Genomic DNA, 17,211 nt, shown 5'->3' on the forward strand with positions numbered 1-17,211 from the left:
TGATCTAGGAGGATGTCGAGGAAATGAAGGAGGTGTTTGGTGAGTTTGTTCTTTAGAAGAGTTTTGATGAGGAGGTCATTGAGGATTTTGAACATTTGGTGGTGCATCATCATCTCCCAAAATTTTTTTAAAAATCATCTAAAAAATAATTTAAACTATGTTTTAATCCAAATTTGACACTAAAAAATAAAAAACTTATTTGAACTCCACAATGCCTTGGTGGTGTATCAATAATAATTTGACAAAGAGAAGACAAAAAATTGACTTTGTAGGAAAGTGAGTGTGGAAAATTGGATGCACATTCATGTGGCCATGATGATTATCATACCAATATGGGTAATGAAATGAGTTGTTTTGCTCTTATGTTCAAAAAATAACATAATGTGTGCATGCTATGTTCTCATTGGGGCCAAAAAGTGGAATGGCAACTTTTTGGTCCCGCATATTGATGCACATGCCCAATAGTGGTAGTTCAAGTGGGCAAACCACAAATGCCACAAATTATTCGCAATATTTGAATGAGAAAGCAAAGCTATCAAAATACAATTAGGAAAAAAGTGAGAAAAGTGATAGAGCCTTGATTTATTATCTACTTTCCCCATATCAATTATAGATCCACCATGTAGTTAACTAATAACCATTATATGTGGAGTGAATTAAATTCTCTTTCCTAAAATTGTACAGTTCGTTTGATACACTGATAGGAGATTAGTTGACAAAACAAGCAAATGTAGTACATCATGAAATTTTCATTCACCAATGTACATAGACCCTCTTCCAAGAACCTCCTCTGATGAGTTATTACCCATAAAAATATCTAGAACTAAACATGGCTCTAAGGATGTGTAACTCTCCTTTGAGTTGTCCATGTGGTGAGAAGCACCTAATTCAATCACCCATCTATTAAATAATGAGAAAGAGAGCCTTACTGTTTCCTTTCTCCTTATTGTAATCGGTGGCCTTTGAAGATTCTCCTAAATCTTTCTTTGTTGAACTAGTATTTTGATGTTATTCTTTTCAAGAAGATGTTGAGATGAGCTACTTTCTTTTTCAAAAACTTATTCGCATCATGAAAAGATTACTTACATAAGGCACACTTAACCTTCTCCTTCCTATACTTGTTGTCTTTTAAATAAGAGGTTTCATTATTCGAGACAAGTTGTTTATGATCTTGTTTCTCATCTTCTTGATTCCTTTCATTTCTTATTGTGTTTGCCATTACCTTTCTAATCTTTATAGCTTTGATAACTTGTAGTGAAGGCATGGGAATTTTTAATTGTGCCTATTTGAACCAACTTATCTTTCTCTTTTACAAGTTCATTTTCAAACACATTAAGAGAAGGCATTGTATAAGAAGCTTCTAAGACACTTTTAGTAATATGGAATGTAGAAACAAACATTGAATAGTTTGGAACAAGTTTTGAAAGAATACTTAAGATCAATTGCTTATCATATTTCTCAATTCCACACTATTTCAATTGCAATCTTATAGCCTTAATTTTGGTGAAGTCGTCATATACAATATCAAAAATTGAAGGACTTAAACCTATTATCTCATTCTCCAATTGATGGCCTCTTAATTCATCTTTCTTACTAAAAAAATTTCAAACTTCATTTGATGTAGATGAAAATTCAACATGATAGAATATATGTGTGTATATATATATATACACACACATATAAAGAGACATACACAAGGTTCCAAACTTTATCTCACTTATTAATCTATTATTCTTCTTTACATAAGTTGTTGGTTTGGTTTCTAACCCCATTATCACCCCCCCACACATACACAAACACAAACACACATATATGTATATGTATACATACATAAATGTATGTATGTATGTGTTGAATATTTTTTCACTAGTGTACCTATGACAAAATATATAATGCACACACAGGTATGTTGAGAAATTAATCTCTCCTCTCATCAAAAGAAGGTTACCTTTGAAATTTCTTCTCTAATTAACAAAAAACTAAAATTTGTGGGTAAGTTCTAGGCATATAACTTTCTTTTTTAAAAGTTTATGTAATTTCTCTCCACTTGTTTCAATTATCTATCACTTATGATACTAAAAGAAATGAAAAAATTACTCCAACAAGTTACACCAAAACTTACAATCAAGAAGCACAAAGACTTTCTTGAATGTAATTCTAATTAAGCTAATGATTACAAATGATAAGAAATTTAACTTGCAACTCAAATTCTTCAAGTATAAATTCCCAATTCTTTAAACTACAAATAACAAAAACAATACAAAGCCTACTACTAATCACTTAACATCAGAAAATTTCCCAAATATGTAAACAACACAAAGTCTATTTCCACAATTAGAAAGCTCTTTCATAAACTTTCACAATTTCACCAAAAGATTCAAGATCATAAAGAACGATTATGAGAACTAAACATAGGAATGATTCCAATCACAATCACAATCTTCAATTCAACACAAAATTTGGAAACTAGCGGATTGCTATCTTTATTTCCTTGAATCCACTTTTTTACATCAAAAGCACAAAGTCTTAATTGAGATAAAAATTTGGCATATTTTTGCTAAGCATATTCAAAGATAATTATTTACAAATGAGGGTCCTCCTTATATAGGAAAAGAGGTTGAGAAAATATGGGCATAGTTAAATAATTCAACTGCACAGTCCCACTTGACTATAACTACAACAGAAAGAAAATATGCAGCTGCGAGAAAACTTGCAACATCTAAAAATGAAACTACATGAAAAGATGGTGTCAATGAGGACACTTTGTTCTTTATTTTCTTGCCTCTGGATTTACTTGGAGAAAGATCAGTTATCTGCCAAAATTTGCAACATTTTCATCTCAAAAATTGACATTCACCATCAGATCGCCAGCTTCAAAGATCCAAAAAGATGCCTGAAAGATCAAAATTACCCTTAGACAAAAAGACAGAAAAATCAGTAGATCGGGTTTTAAAACCCCATTTGCACTGGGTGGGTCAAGGTTGCAGGTTGGGTTTTAAAACCCAATCTGCAATTGGGCAAAACCTAGGTTGCAGGTCAGGAAAAAATTCCCAACATGCACATAGGCAAACTTGTAGGTTGGGAAAAATTCCTCGACCAACACTTAGGAAAACTTGCAGGTTGGGAAAAATTTCCTGACCTGCATTTAGACCTGCAAGTCGGGAAAAATTCCCCGATTTGCACTTAAAGGCAGACCTATAGGTCGAGAAAAATTTCCTGACCTGCACTTAGACTGGCAAGTCGAGAAAATTCCTGACCTGCACATAAAGGTAGACCTGTAGGTCGAGAAAAATTCCCCGACCTGCACTTAGACATGCACATCGAGAAAAATTTCCCAACCTGCACATAAAAGAAGACCTACAGGTTGGGAAAAATTCCCCGACCTGCACTTAGACCTACAAGTTGGGAAAAATTTCTCGACCTACGCTTAGACTGGTAGGTCAGGAAAAATTTCCCGACCTGCACATAAAGGCAGACCTGCAAGTCGAGAAAAATTCCCCGACTTGCATTACTTGGCAGACCAAAATTGCACCTTGGGTTTTAAAACCCGACATGCAGGAAAACACAAGAAACACTGCATTTTGGGTTTTAAAATCCGAAGTGCAGACAAAAGATGAAATAAAAGATGAAGGTAAAAAACATGAAAATGATAAAAATGAAGATGCAAACCGACACAACTTATGAGGGAATTCGAATGACCTTGGAGGACGTAGGCTATGAAATGGACAAGTTTCGTAGGGTTGCCTCACAGTTTTGGCCATGCCGAAATCAAGGACAATAGCTGGCTCTGACTAGGAAACAAGCTACACCATTTGAAGCTTGTATAATCGAGAACTCCAAGTGCCTGTATCCATTGGGCTATAGAGTCAAGCGACAAAGACATAGAAAAAAAGAAGAATAATATGATTAAAAACAAGACTCAAACTTGTGCAACTGCACTTATTGAAAAGAAAACTAATCTAACCTAAACTAACTAACCAAGGAAACCCCCCTAAATGAAACCATTCATGGGCTCACCAAAGTATTTGCCTTTATTTAGCAGCTTGCAGTCCCTTGCATGATCATAAGCATTCACAACCAACAGAAGCACGAACAAGTGTAACAGGACTTGATGCAACACTCCTTGGAAAAGATGAACAAATCCACCTTCCTGTTGGGATGAATCATATGTGTTGCTACCCCAAAGTAGAATTTTGAAACCATACCACTCTTGCTTAGCTGAATATACTTTTTTGGCTTCTTTCTCAACTACATCCTCAAGCTCATGTACAAGTGGGACCCTTGGATTTTCGTTAGCCTCCAACCAAGCAAGATGTCTGATTGGACATCCTCTTGATCGTACAAAGATTGAATTCTTCTTACTAGCTGCAACTTGAACAACTTCTTTTTAACCATAACAACCTCATGCTAAATGGAATGATCTTCTTCATGTGATTCAGATGAAAACATGATTACATTGTATTCTTTAGTAGGTTGTTCACAAACTTCTGATTGGAGAGAATTGTCAACAAGACTTGAACAAAACTCTTCTATAGTGCTCATGAAAAGATCTTCATCAAGTTATGGGGTAGGTCTCTTATGCAAGATACGTCCAAGTTCATGACCTTAGAGCATGAAAGCATTCATTTCAACTTGATTGAGATCTTCGTGCATGTAATTATTACAATTCTCTATGACTTATGATATTAAAAGAAATGAATAAATGACTCCAACAAATTATACCAAAACTTGCAATCAAGAAGCACAAAGTCTTTCTTGAATGTAATTATAATTAAGCTAATGATTACAAACGATAAGAAATTTAACTTGTAGCTCAAAGTCTTCAAGTATAAATTTCCAATTCTTTAAACTACAAGCAATAGTAGCAATACAAAGCCTACTACTAATCACTTCACATCAGAAAATTTCTCAAATATGTAAACAATACAAAGTCTATTTCCACAATTAGAAAGCTCTTTCATAAACTCTCACAATTTCACCAAAATATTCAAGATCATAAAGAATGATTATGAGAACTAAACATAAGAATGATTCCAATCACAATCACAATCTTAAGTCCAACACAAAGTTTGGACACTAGCGGATTGCTATCTTTATTTCCTTCAATCCACTTTTTTACATCAAAAGCACAAAGTCTTAATTGAGATAAAAATTTGGTAGAGTTTTTCTAAGCATATTCAAAGATAAATATTTACAAATGAGGGTCCTCCTTATATAGGAAAAGAGGTTGAGAAAAAGGTGTGCAAAGTTAACTAATTCAACTGCACAGTCCCACTTGACTATAACTATAGCAGAAAGAAAATATGCAGCTGCGAAAAAACTTGCAGCATCTAAAAATGCAACTACATGAAAAGATGGTGTCAATGAGGACCCTTTGTTCTTTATTTTCTTACCTTTGGATTTACTTGGAGAAAGATCAGTTATTCGCCAAAATTTGCAACATTTCATCACAAAAATCGGAATTCACCATCAGATTGCCAGCTTCAAAGATCCAGAAAGATGCCCAAAAGATTAAAATTACCCTTAGACAAAAAGACAGAAAATTAGCAGATCGGGTTTTAAAACCCGATTTGCACTGAGTAGGTCAAGGTTGCAGGTTGGGTTTTAAAACCCAATCTACAATTGGGCAAAACCTAGGTTGCAAGTCAAGAATTTTTTTTCGACATTCACATAGGCAAACTTGCAGGTTGGGAAAAATTCCCCGACCTGCACTTAGGAAAACTTGCAGGTCGGGAAAAATTCTCCAACTTGCACTTAGACCAGTAGGTCGGGAAAAATTTCCCGACTTGCACATAAAGGCAGACCTGTAGGTTGGGAAAAATTTCATGACCTGCATTACTTGGTAGACCAAAACTGCACTTCGCGTTTTAGAACCTGGCGTGCATGAAAATATAAGAAACACTGCATTTTGGGTTTTAAAACCCGAAGTGCAGATAAAAGATGAAATGAAAAATGAAGGCAAAAAACATGAAAAATGACAAAAATGAAGACGCAAACCAACATGACTTATGAGGGAAGTCGACTGACCTTGGAAGATGTAGGCTACGAAATGGACAAGTTTCGTAGGGTTGCCTCGCGATTTTGGCCATGCTGAAATCGAGGACAACAATATGTATGTATATATACATATGTGTATATGTATATTTATAGGTGTGTGTGTGTGTGTGTATATATATATATGTATGTATGTATGTATATATATGTGTGTGTACATATATATGTGTACATATATATACATATATGTATATATATGTATATATATATATATTAATATACATATACATATACATATATATATATATACGAAATCGACGACAACAGTATGTATGTATATATATATATATATGTGTATATGTATATGTATATGTATATGTGTGTGTATATACATATGTGTGTATGTATATATGCGTGTGTGTGTGTGTGTGTATGTACATATATATATGTGCGTGTATATATATACAGATACATATCAATGTGTACATATATATACATATGTACATATGCACCTATATATATATATATAGACACACACACACATGCACACATATACATATATGCATATGTATGTATATGTACACACACACACACATATACATATACATACATACATACATACATACATATGGGTAAAAGCACAATGTTGTGTCACACTTTTATAAAGGCATTGACCAACAAAACTAAAACTATTTAACTTCAACCGCAGAAAAGTGACATTTTTAAATTGAATATTGAAATGATGTAAACTGACCAAATGTAGAAATATTAATGAAATTTATGTCTATTAGTTTTTATATTTTTTAGGAAAAAAATTGATATTTTTTTTATAATTTCAACGACAGATTTTTCATTGCTAAAAAATGCTGAAAATGAGGGGTTTTAGTTGGCGCCACACAAGAAAATGAAAAATGGACTTCTTTTTTTTCAGAATTTTTTTTCCAATTAGAGAACATATATATGCAATTTTAAACAAAAAAAAAAAAAAAAATTGATGTATATGACCGGATTTGTGACTTCGAGATCTGCAAAAGGGTATTTTTTGTTTTTTGAAAAAAAAAATCAAATTGATGAAAAATTAGCTAGAAGTTTAATCTGGCAAAAATGCACAAAACATGGCCTTTTTGGTGCCACATAGGATAGTTTGGTCGAACTACCCTTAGTTTCAACATTTTTTTTAAAAAATGATTTTTTTTAATGGTGGCTTTTCAACTAAGGGAGTCCGGCTGAACTCCTAGTGCCATTTCGGTGCCACAGAGGCGCCACGTGGTGTCACACAACCGAGGAGTAGTCTGGCCGAATTGAGTTTGGTTGAACTTAGTTTGGCCGGACTACCCTCTGTTGGCCCAAAGTGTGACACAACTCCATGCTTTTTCCCATATATATATATATATAAATATATAAAGACATACACAAGGTTCTAAACTTTATCTCTTATTAAACCATTTATTGTTGTTTGCATCAATTGTTGGTTCAGTTTCTAAGCCCATTGCCACCCTATACAATCCTAACTTTTTCAACTGGATTGCCATTTTACTCTGACAATCAAAATAATTGTAGGGTGTTAGGATTGGAACTATGTGTTGATACATGTTTAAGCAGAAAAGAAGATTGTTTGTGAATGCATAAAAAGAGTAAACAATCTGAAAAAATAGAGATACTCCCCTTTCCACTAGTCTCAAAAATCACTCCTAAGATATTACAATGTTGGAATTTATGATTAGTGTGTTTAAAAGGATTGTACCAAAATTACAAAGCTTGAAATAGGCCCACAATGGCCAAAACTACTTTTAATACAAAATGAACAAATGAAAAATCTAGAAAAGTTTATCTTATAGATATGCAGTGCTCTTCAATACCTTTTCAATTTTTATTATTTATTTATCAATGGAGCTCTGGGGCAAAAGTTATGACCTTTTGACAAGAAAACAAGTACCAAATTCAACCTTTGATATTTAGAAAAATATGGCAAATTCTGCAAAATCCACCTACACCACAATCAAGTTTGTTGAACTAGATTTTTTATTATATCTCATTTGACAAAACTTGATAACTTGGGCAAAATTTATAGCAATTTATAAATAACAACTTGTTTACAAAAAAATTAAAAAATTAGCCCCTGGGGACTAGGCACTAGGCAGCCGCGTGGCTAGGAGTAGAAAAATATCCACTCATACACTATGTAAAATTTGACATCTTAGTAGCTATCATCTAACTACCTAGAGGTTGTTTTGGAGGGTAGGACCAACGACTTATGGCAGTTGTGGTCAAAATTCCTACCACAGTTAATAAACCCATCGGTCTACAAATTTAAGCAACTTTAAAGACATCAGTTTAAACAATGTACAACAATGTTAAGCACTTAGTGCAATGCTTATATTAGTAATTTCTTTTTTTAAATTGTGGCAGTGTACATGTGCAACCGAGGGGGCCATATGACCCTCTTGACAAAAATATTTTTCCTCAAAAATATTTTTTTTGGAATGTAGGTGAATCTATAGTCAGAATTCATCTATTTAGCCTCTTGGATGCAATGGTGATATCCTCTTTGGCCAAAAATCCTCCAATAAAAAGTTTGTTTCCATATTTGATATTTACACCCTTTTTTGGTATTGTGTCATATGATGGCCAAATAGAGTGAAACAAAAGCCCGATTCTTATATCCTCAAATCTCCCAAATGCAATTAGATAGTAAAAAATGCTACCACTTTAGCCAGAATAGCTACAATAATAATATCTCACCAAAAACACATATACAAATATGGGATTAAAAAAAATTTGTAAACCCTTTTTAATTCTCAATATCACATGAAAACGTGAGAGATGAGCATATGATAATTTTCTGGATTATATTAAAAACTCCAATCTCTTGATCAGGAATCCAAGCATCAAAACTCTCAAAATTAGTGTTGTAATACCATGTTAGAAATCTAAAATAGATGTATAACCAAGATATTTCAATGAAAGAGAAGATATAAAACTATAAATAAAACAAAAAAATTAAAAACTTGTAATTTCAAGAGATGTGCAAACGTCAAGATGAAAAAACTTCATTAGGAGTTCAATGAGATGTTGTAGAAGAATGATTGCATGAATCAAAGTGCATGGATGCCAACCTGTGCAAGAGCATCACAATGTATGTAAAAAAGGCCAAATACAAGCTCACTAGTGATTTTATATAAAACTAAGGACATGGTGGAGGTGGAAAATCCAACCAATAGGGTGTGACCACCAAGTAATCTAAAAATAGAAAATGCTCAACCCTTTAAGGATGGGACACCACTTCTTAAGGAAGGGAACACCTCAACATCATATCCTAGTTAAGCTCACTTTATGAACCTAATAAATCTTAATAAAAGTGTAGGAAAAACCTAGAACTAAGGGAAAAATAAATGATCCACTAGAAAAATAAAAAATTACAGTAACAAAAGATGCATGCCAATGTAAATAAATTGATCAACATTTAAGAAAAAAATTACTCTCATAAGAGGATATAAATTTCCATACTACACTATCTAAATTTGAATTGTGAAGATACTATAAATGTGTATTGTGTCACCTTTTTTCATAATACAACTCAACAAGGTGTCATAAAACTAACGCAAGGTACATGGAAATAATACAAAGTTAAATATGAGTAATATTTGGTGGAATATATTCAACTATAGTCCCTCCGCTAGGCATAAAATCAAACCTATGCTCACCAAGGGTAGAGGTGTAGATAGTGGCAGTAGAAAGAGAATGGGAAATGATTATGAAAATTATAAAGAGGATGGTGGATGAGAGGTAAAGAAACAACATGAAAAAAAGAAGAAGAAAGGGTTAAGGTGGGGATAGTGGTGATAGAAATAGCATGGGAAGCAAGAGATGAAGTATAAAAGAGGATGAGCGATAAGAGGAAAAGAACTATAATGAGAAGAAGTGATAATATGAGGCAAAGATGAAGGTTTCCTATTATACTATTAGATGACGAAATAAATCTAGTCACATAATAAGACTAATACAATATGAAATGGGTGGAACACTTGTAGGATAAGAAAAAAGGCATAAAATTAGAGGGAAACAAAACATTGGTAGGGACATAATTGATGAAGGTAGGTTTCATTCTAAAAGACCCTGGGTAGGAGGAGCCTTAGAAGTGGGAGGGGTGACAATAGTAGGAGAAGATTTAGTAGGAAGAGGGGACCATGTGCTATGTCAAGAACTAGATTATATAATCTTAACCCCCATGCCTTGTAAAATATTCAAACTTAAAGGTGCATTAATCAAGGATTTAGAAAGAGAATCCAATAATTATATTAGTGATATAAAATTAGCTTAAGCTACCGAAAAAACATTTATGCAAGTACAAAACCTCTTCTTCATAAAAATGTTCCTTGTAATCAAAACCATTTACCTCATGTTGATTATCATCCATAGAACAAATTAAAATATCATAATCAACTAGATGATAAGTCATACTAGGATGGATACAAAAAATGGAAGTATCATAATCAACTAGATGATAAGCCATACTAGGACTCATACAAGCACTTTTTATCAAGGAAAAAGGATGATATGAGTGAGACTTTGGCATTAAAAGAAAAGAGAACTTATAAATCTAGAAATAGAATACTCCCAAATCCATAAAATGCATAAGAAATAATATATAAATAATAAGGCTAAGATGGGCTATCTAAAATATACAAGCAAACTTTTCAAAATGATAAATGATAGATTATGATTATTTAGTTCCATGGGCAACTTATGGTATTAGATTACAACTTGTTTTGTGATTCAAAATGATTCTTTGATGTCAAATCTAGCTCTATAATACTCTAACAAATGAATAGCTAAAAATTGCTTCAATCTAAGAAAAGTTATGACACATTTAATTTTGGCTTAACTGTACATGATTTAAAAACTAATTTAGTTTTCCTTCTAATATATTCATCTCTAATAAATAGACTAGCACTATTTACAAACATCTTTTATGAACTTGTTAAGAAAGGGTTGTAGTCTTTTTAGTCAAAATCTTAGGAAAATAATAACTATATGTGATTTCAAAAATAATTTATTTTTCCTTCTAATATATTCATCTCTAATAAATAGACTAGCACCATTTACAAACATCTTTTAGGAACTTGTTAAGAAAGGTTGTATTCTTTTTAGTCAAATGCTTAAGAAAATAAATTGAATAGCTTATGACAAAGATTGAAGACAAAAAAATGTAATATGCCTATATGTTACTATGGTTGCAAGATGACGATGTGATAATGAATGTTGATATATGATTATTAAAATAATTTGTCCTATACAAACACCCTAGGATATTATTTTAATATTTTTTCCTCTTATAGGACAATCTAGAATGTTGATATATATTAGTTTGATGAGGGCAATAAATTCAATTTGAGTTTTGAAATAAAAAACAAATTGAAGTTAATATTACACCATAAAACCAAACAAATATTAATTCATGTCAAAAAAATAAAACTAACTTCAATTTTACACTTTAAATTTGATTATTAAAAATAAATGGAGAAAAAATAAAATAGGTTTAAAAAATATGTGAAACTCTTAATTAAAACACCATTTATACTCTTACACCCATCTATTAGATCAAAGTAAATCCAATCAAAATATGTCAATTTTTTTATTATAATTTTAATTATAAATAAAATCTATAGCCACAAATATATTAAGATTGAAAATCTTATCATTATAACCATTTAGTAAACCTTATTATCCTTATATATATTATCATGAAAGATATAAATTATAAATAAAAACAATACAAATAGAAGTAATCTAGATTGAAAAATCTCACCATTATAATCATTAAGTAAACTTTATAATCATTATATATGTTATTAAGAAATATATAAATTATAAATAAAACTAACACAAATAGAAACAAGTGCCACTAGTGGCTAGTACTTGTAGTGTCTTTATAACTTATTCTAATAATAAAAAAATTGAAATTCAAAGTTCAAGTGATTAAAAGTTTATAGTTATTGCATAATTATTCTAATTTTTAAAATAGCAATTATTATGTTCCAACTCTAAAAGTATATAATAATAGAATACAATAATCTCTATAAATTTAATTCTAAATTTAACAATAACCATTGATCTAATCTTAATCCTTGATCTAATCTTAATCCTTGATCTAATTTTAATCCTTACCCTAATCTTAACCCCTGATCTAAGTTTAACCCTAACTTTAATTTTAATCTTATGTCTATCCTAATTCAAATTCTAGTTCTAACCACAACCCTAATTCTAACATTAACATTAAATTTTTACTATAGACCTAATTTTAACAATAAATACAACCCCTTTAAATTTTAACATTAAATAAAAACCCGATTCTAATTTTCCTTTAACTTCTATCAAATCCTTAATATAAGTCTAAGCCTAACTCTAACCTTAACTATATTGATTTTAGAATTATAATTATTAAGATTAGAGGTATAATATAATTAATAATTATAACTTAAATTATAATAATTTTTTTAAATTATAACCTTAAAATCACTAAATCTTAATCTTAATTAATAATTATTTAATTTAAATATTTAAAATAATTATTAATTAACATCATAATTATAATATAATTGATGAAAATATTTATATTGTATAATTATTTTAAAATTTAAAATAATAATTAATATATTTTCATTTTAAAATTATATAATTATGAAATTATAATAATATATATAACTCTCATTCTATATATAAATTATAAATATTTCAACTTAATTTTAATCATAATTTTAAAATTAAATCCACAAACATTTAACCATTAAAATATTCAACAATGTAAGAGAAAATGAAGTCATAGATTTCCACATTCAAAACCTTTGTAAAAGTTCACTTGATAAATTATGATTATTGGTAATTGGTATATATATTCATAAATATCTTTAAAAAATATAATTATTTTAATATTTTAAAAAATATATATATATTAATTATATATAATTTATATTACATTATGTTATTATATCTAATCATAATAAGAATTATATATTAATATGTCAGTAATATAATATTATATTATAATATAATAATAATAAAATTAAATATAAATATAATTAATATAATAATAATATACCCAATATTAATATGATGTGTTAATAATTAAGTTTATGATTCAATTAGAGTTAGGAGTAGTGTTAATTAGAGTTATGATTAATGCTAAGTTATGATTACTTTTAAAATTATCATTAGGTTAGGTTTTATTTAAATCTTCAATTTAGCCTTATTTTAAGGTTGAATTAAAGATAGGGTTAGATTTAAAGTTAAGTTAGGCTTAATGTCAATGTTCTTGGATAACATAAATTTACAATTGAAAACAAAGATATTTAAATGTTCTATTATTATATTATGCATTTTAATTATTATATTATTTATTCTAGTATTATATTATTATTATATAATATTTAATTAAATTATTTTCATTATATTTAAGAAAATTATATTACTAAAGAAAAATATTTTTTAATAATTTAGAAACTTAAAAATCATGTATGCTAACTTTATAAAAATTAAAAAACAGAGATCAAAGAAAAAAATACATAATTCTACAATTGAATATTAATGAGATAACAAAAAAACAATGCAATTGATTGCAATAGTACTAACCTAACTGCAAGTACTAATCTATTTTATGTTTATATCATCAGAAATACATTAATGATATACAAATTTCTTGAAGCAAAATCATTTATTGTGAAGCAATATTAGTTAGACAATAAACCATATATTAACATCATGTTTTTAAATCGGAATACTTGAGACAACTCTTCTTTAGAATGGCATCACATGGAGATGGCAAAATATTTACTGCAACTGCATTGGTATGAAATCGAGAAATGGCATTCTCAATTACACCATAAAAATCTTAAGAACTTTCTTTTACTGCAAGACGAGCAAATTCTTCACAAAAGCTGATTACACAAAGATAGTAGAATAATAAAAAATAAAGACCAAGAAAAGATGATAGTTTGCTGTACCGGAACTTTACAATAGCCAATATGATCGATGCTACATTGCATGTAAAGTAAATCTCATGCTTTAAATTAGGTTTAAGATACAAAAACTCACAGCCCAATGGCTCTCCAACATCCTCTCAGAGATTCTAATGGAGATATCCTTTCTATTATTAATGCCTCAAATTTCATTTGCCCCTATGCCCATTACTTTCTTATAAATTACACATATCTTTGCAGTTATGAATGCTTGGAAAATTTCATTTGCCCCTGTGCCCATTTCTTTCTTATAAATTACACATATCTTTTCAGTTATGAATGCTTGGATTTCCATTTGTTTCTTGTTTTCACCAAATGATAAATTGATAGTCTTCAACATCTCTTGACACCTCTTGATGATGGATCCAAAATGATAATATAAAGAAATATACACAATCAAATTCAAAGACAGTTAAATAAATAATACATTTATGAATTGTAAAAATCTCTCCAATGTGTGGCAACTGGCAAATTGTTAACAAGAAAAAGACCAATAGCAAATTCTTATGAATGGCAACTTAACAATAAAAAGGACAAATAGAGAATTCTTATGAATAGCCAAATTGGATAGACCAAAAAAGATAACCTGCTACCGAAGCCAGCAGGTGCAAGCCATTGTAAAAACCAGATAAACAGTCTCTTCGTTAAAACAAGAACGACTAAAACCAGATCAACGATCAACTTCATCGAAACAAACAAACAACAGATTAGACCAAGATCATCAGTCTACTTCATCAAAACAAACAAACAAAAGATTGAATCAAATCCTCACAATCTTTTATCTTATATCATTTCAATCTAAAGCACAACCCTAATGACACAAGAATCTAATTAAAAGAACTTTTAAAATCATATTATACCTTAAGAAGATATTACTTCACACTATGTAGATATATTAGCAATCCTTGGATCTTCTACATCTTTTTCTTTCCAGAATCTACATGAACATCAAAATGTAAAACCTACAACAAAATACTTGTAGAAAATGAAAAAAATAAAAGGGTAGCCAATAAGATCAGAATTACTGGAGCTCCCTTCAATCCAAGGAAGGTTAGATCAGTTATATCACACCTCCTGTGTCATGCACACCATTATCCTGTCATACAAAGGTTGACAGAGCAGTGGAACCCATGAACCAGCAGCTGAAACATTACCAAACCAGCCTCAATTGGAGAGAAAGGAGCTCCCACAAATGTACCCATATAAAAAACACAAACCTTACAATGCAAAATAACAAACCCTCAATGACCATTCCATGGTCTAGACTCAATAAAAGCCTGGAAATCTTCAATGGCAAGAATGAGCAGGATTAACACCAGACACAACCATATTCTGAGGCTTGACTTCCCAAGCAAATTAGTTAAATATTCTCAAATCAAAGCATACAAACAAAACAAGGGACCAAGAGACCTGGCCCATGAATCCAACCCTAAAATTTTCTTCTAAAACACTATCTAACGAATTCCAAAACCAAGCATCCTCCTAAATTATACCATAAAAACTAACCATGAATCTTTTACTGGAAAAAGGAATCATGGATGGATGAAGATAAAAAATCAAATAAAAGAATATATTGCTTTTAGACAGAAAGACTAAATATTATATCAATGTTATCATTCGGTACCACCTAAAAGAAGTCACTACAAGGCATATAGACCTAAAAAACCATTGAAAAGGATATAGACCCTAGTATGCAATATATAGGTCCGATTCAGTGAGCTAATCAACTCTAAGGTCTCCACTCGAGCGTGCTATCCTACACGATGGAAGGGATAGTCGCATGCTCAAACTTTGTTCTAGCCATGGTCTTAGTGCCTAGTTTAGGTCACATTGTGCCCCCAGTTTGTTCTATGTAGAGCCCCCACCTCTACCTTATAACTCTTGCATGTAAAAATAAGTAGGGATTTGATTGAGGAAAAACTCGCAATAGAGTTTTCTCAAAAACTATTGCGGTACCTCATAGCTATTACATGGAAGATGGTCAAAAACCATCCACCACTTTTCCCAAAAATTATTTTTTATCCATTGGTAGTGGCATGAATAGATAGAGAACCTCTTGCATGCAATGTGTAAGGTTTCATTGGCTCATGGGTTGATAAAGAGTGCACACATGTCAGATTTCAAACCTTTTTTGTTTAATTTGCACATATGATAGTTTGTCTACATAGAAAAAAAATTAGTTGTTCCCTTGTCTCAAACCAACGGTTTATTTGCCCACTCACTAATAATACTTGAGAAACAATAGATTGGCATGATTCAGTAAGGTTCATCCTATGAGAGTTTATTATTTTAGGATCTTTCAACCTTGTAATTAACTCCTCATGTTCTTTTCTATTTTTTGTTATATGTTTTGTTTTGTTTTAGGAGGATGTCAAGGAATTTAAGGGGGCATTTGTTGAGGTTTTTCTTTAGGAGGGTTTTGATGAGGAGGTCATTGAGGATTTTGAACATTTGGTGGTGCATCATCATCTCCCAAATATTAAACAAAATTTGTTTTAAAAATAATTTATACTACCTTTTAATCCAAAATTGACACTAAAAAATTAAAAATACTTATTTGACCTCCACGATGTCTTGGTGGTGTATTGATAATAATTTGGCAAAGAGGAGACTAAAATAGACTTTGTAAGAATGTGTGTGTGGAAAATTGGATGCACATTGATGTGGCATGAGGGTTTTTATACCAATATGGGTAATGAAATGAGTATTTTTGCTCTTATGTTAAAAAATTAACATTATGTGAGTGTGTTGTAATGTGTGTGCATTATGTTCTCATTGGGGCCAAAAAGTGGAATGACTGATTTTCAGTTATCCGTGTTGGTGCACATGCCCAATAGTAGTAGTTCAAGTGGGCAAAACGCAAATGCCACATTTTTTTTTCTTTATTTGAAGGAATAAACAAAGCTATCAAAAGACAAATAGGAACCAAGTGAGAAAAGTGATGGAGCCTTCATTTATTATCTACTTTCCCCAAATCAATTATAGATACATCATGTAGTTCACTTATAACCATTATACCTGGAGTGAATTTAGCTCTCTTTCTTGAACTTGTGTGGGTCATGTGATAATCCAAAAAGAGATTAGTTGACAAAGTAGGCACATGTACAACATCATGAAATTTCCATTCACCAAGACCCTCTTCCAATAACCTCCTCCGATGAGTTATTACCCACAAAGATATCTAGAACTAAACATGGTTCTA

This window comes from Cryptomeria japonica, chromosome 9, assembly GCF_030272615.1.
Source record: "Cryptomeria japonica chromosome 9, Sugi_1.0, whole genome shotgun sequence".
NCBI lineage: Eukaryota > Viridiplantae > Streptophyta > Pinopsida > Cupressales > Cupressaceae > Cryptomeria > Cryptomeria japonica.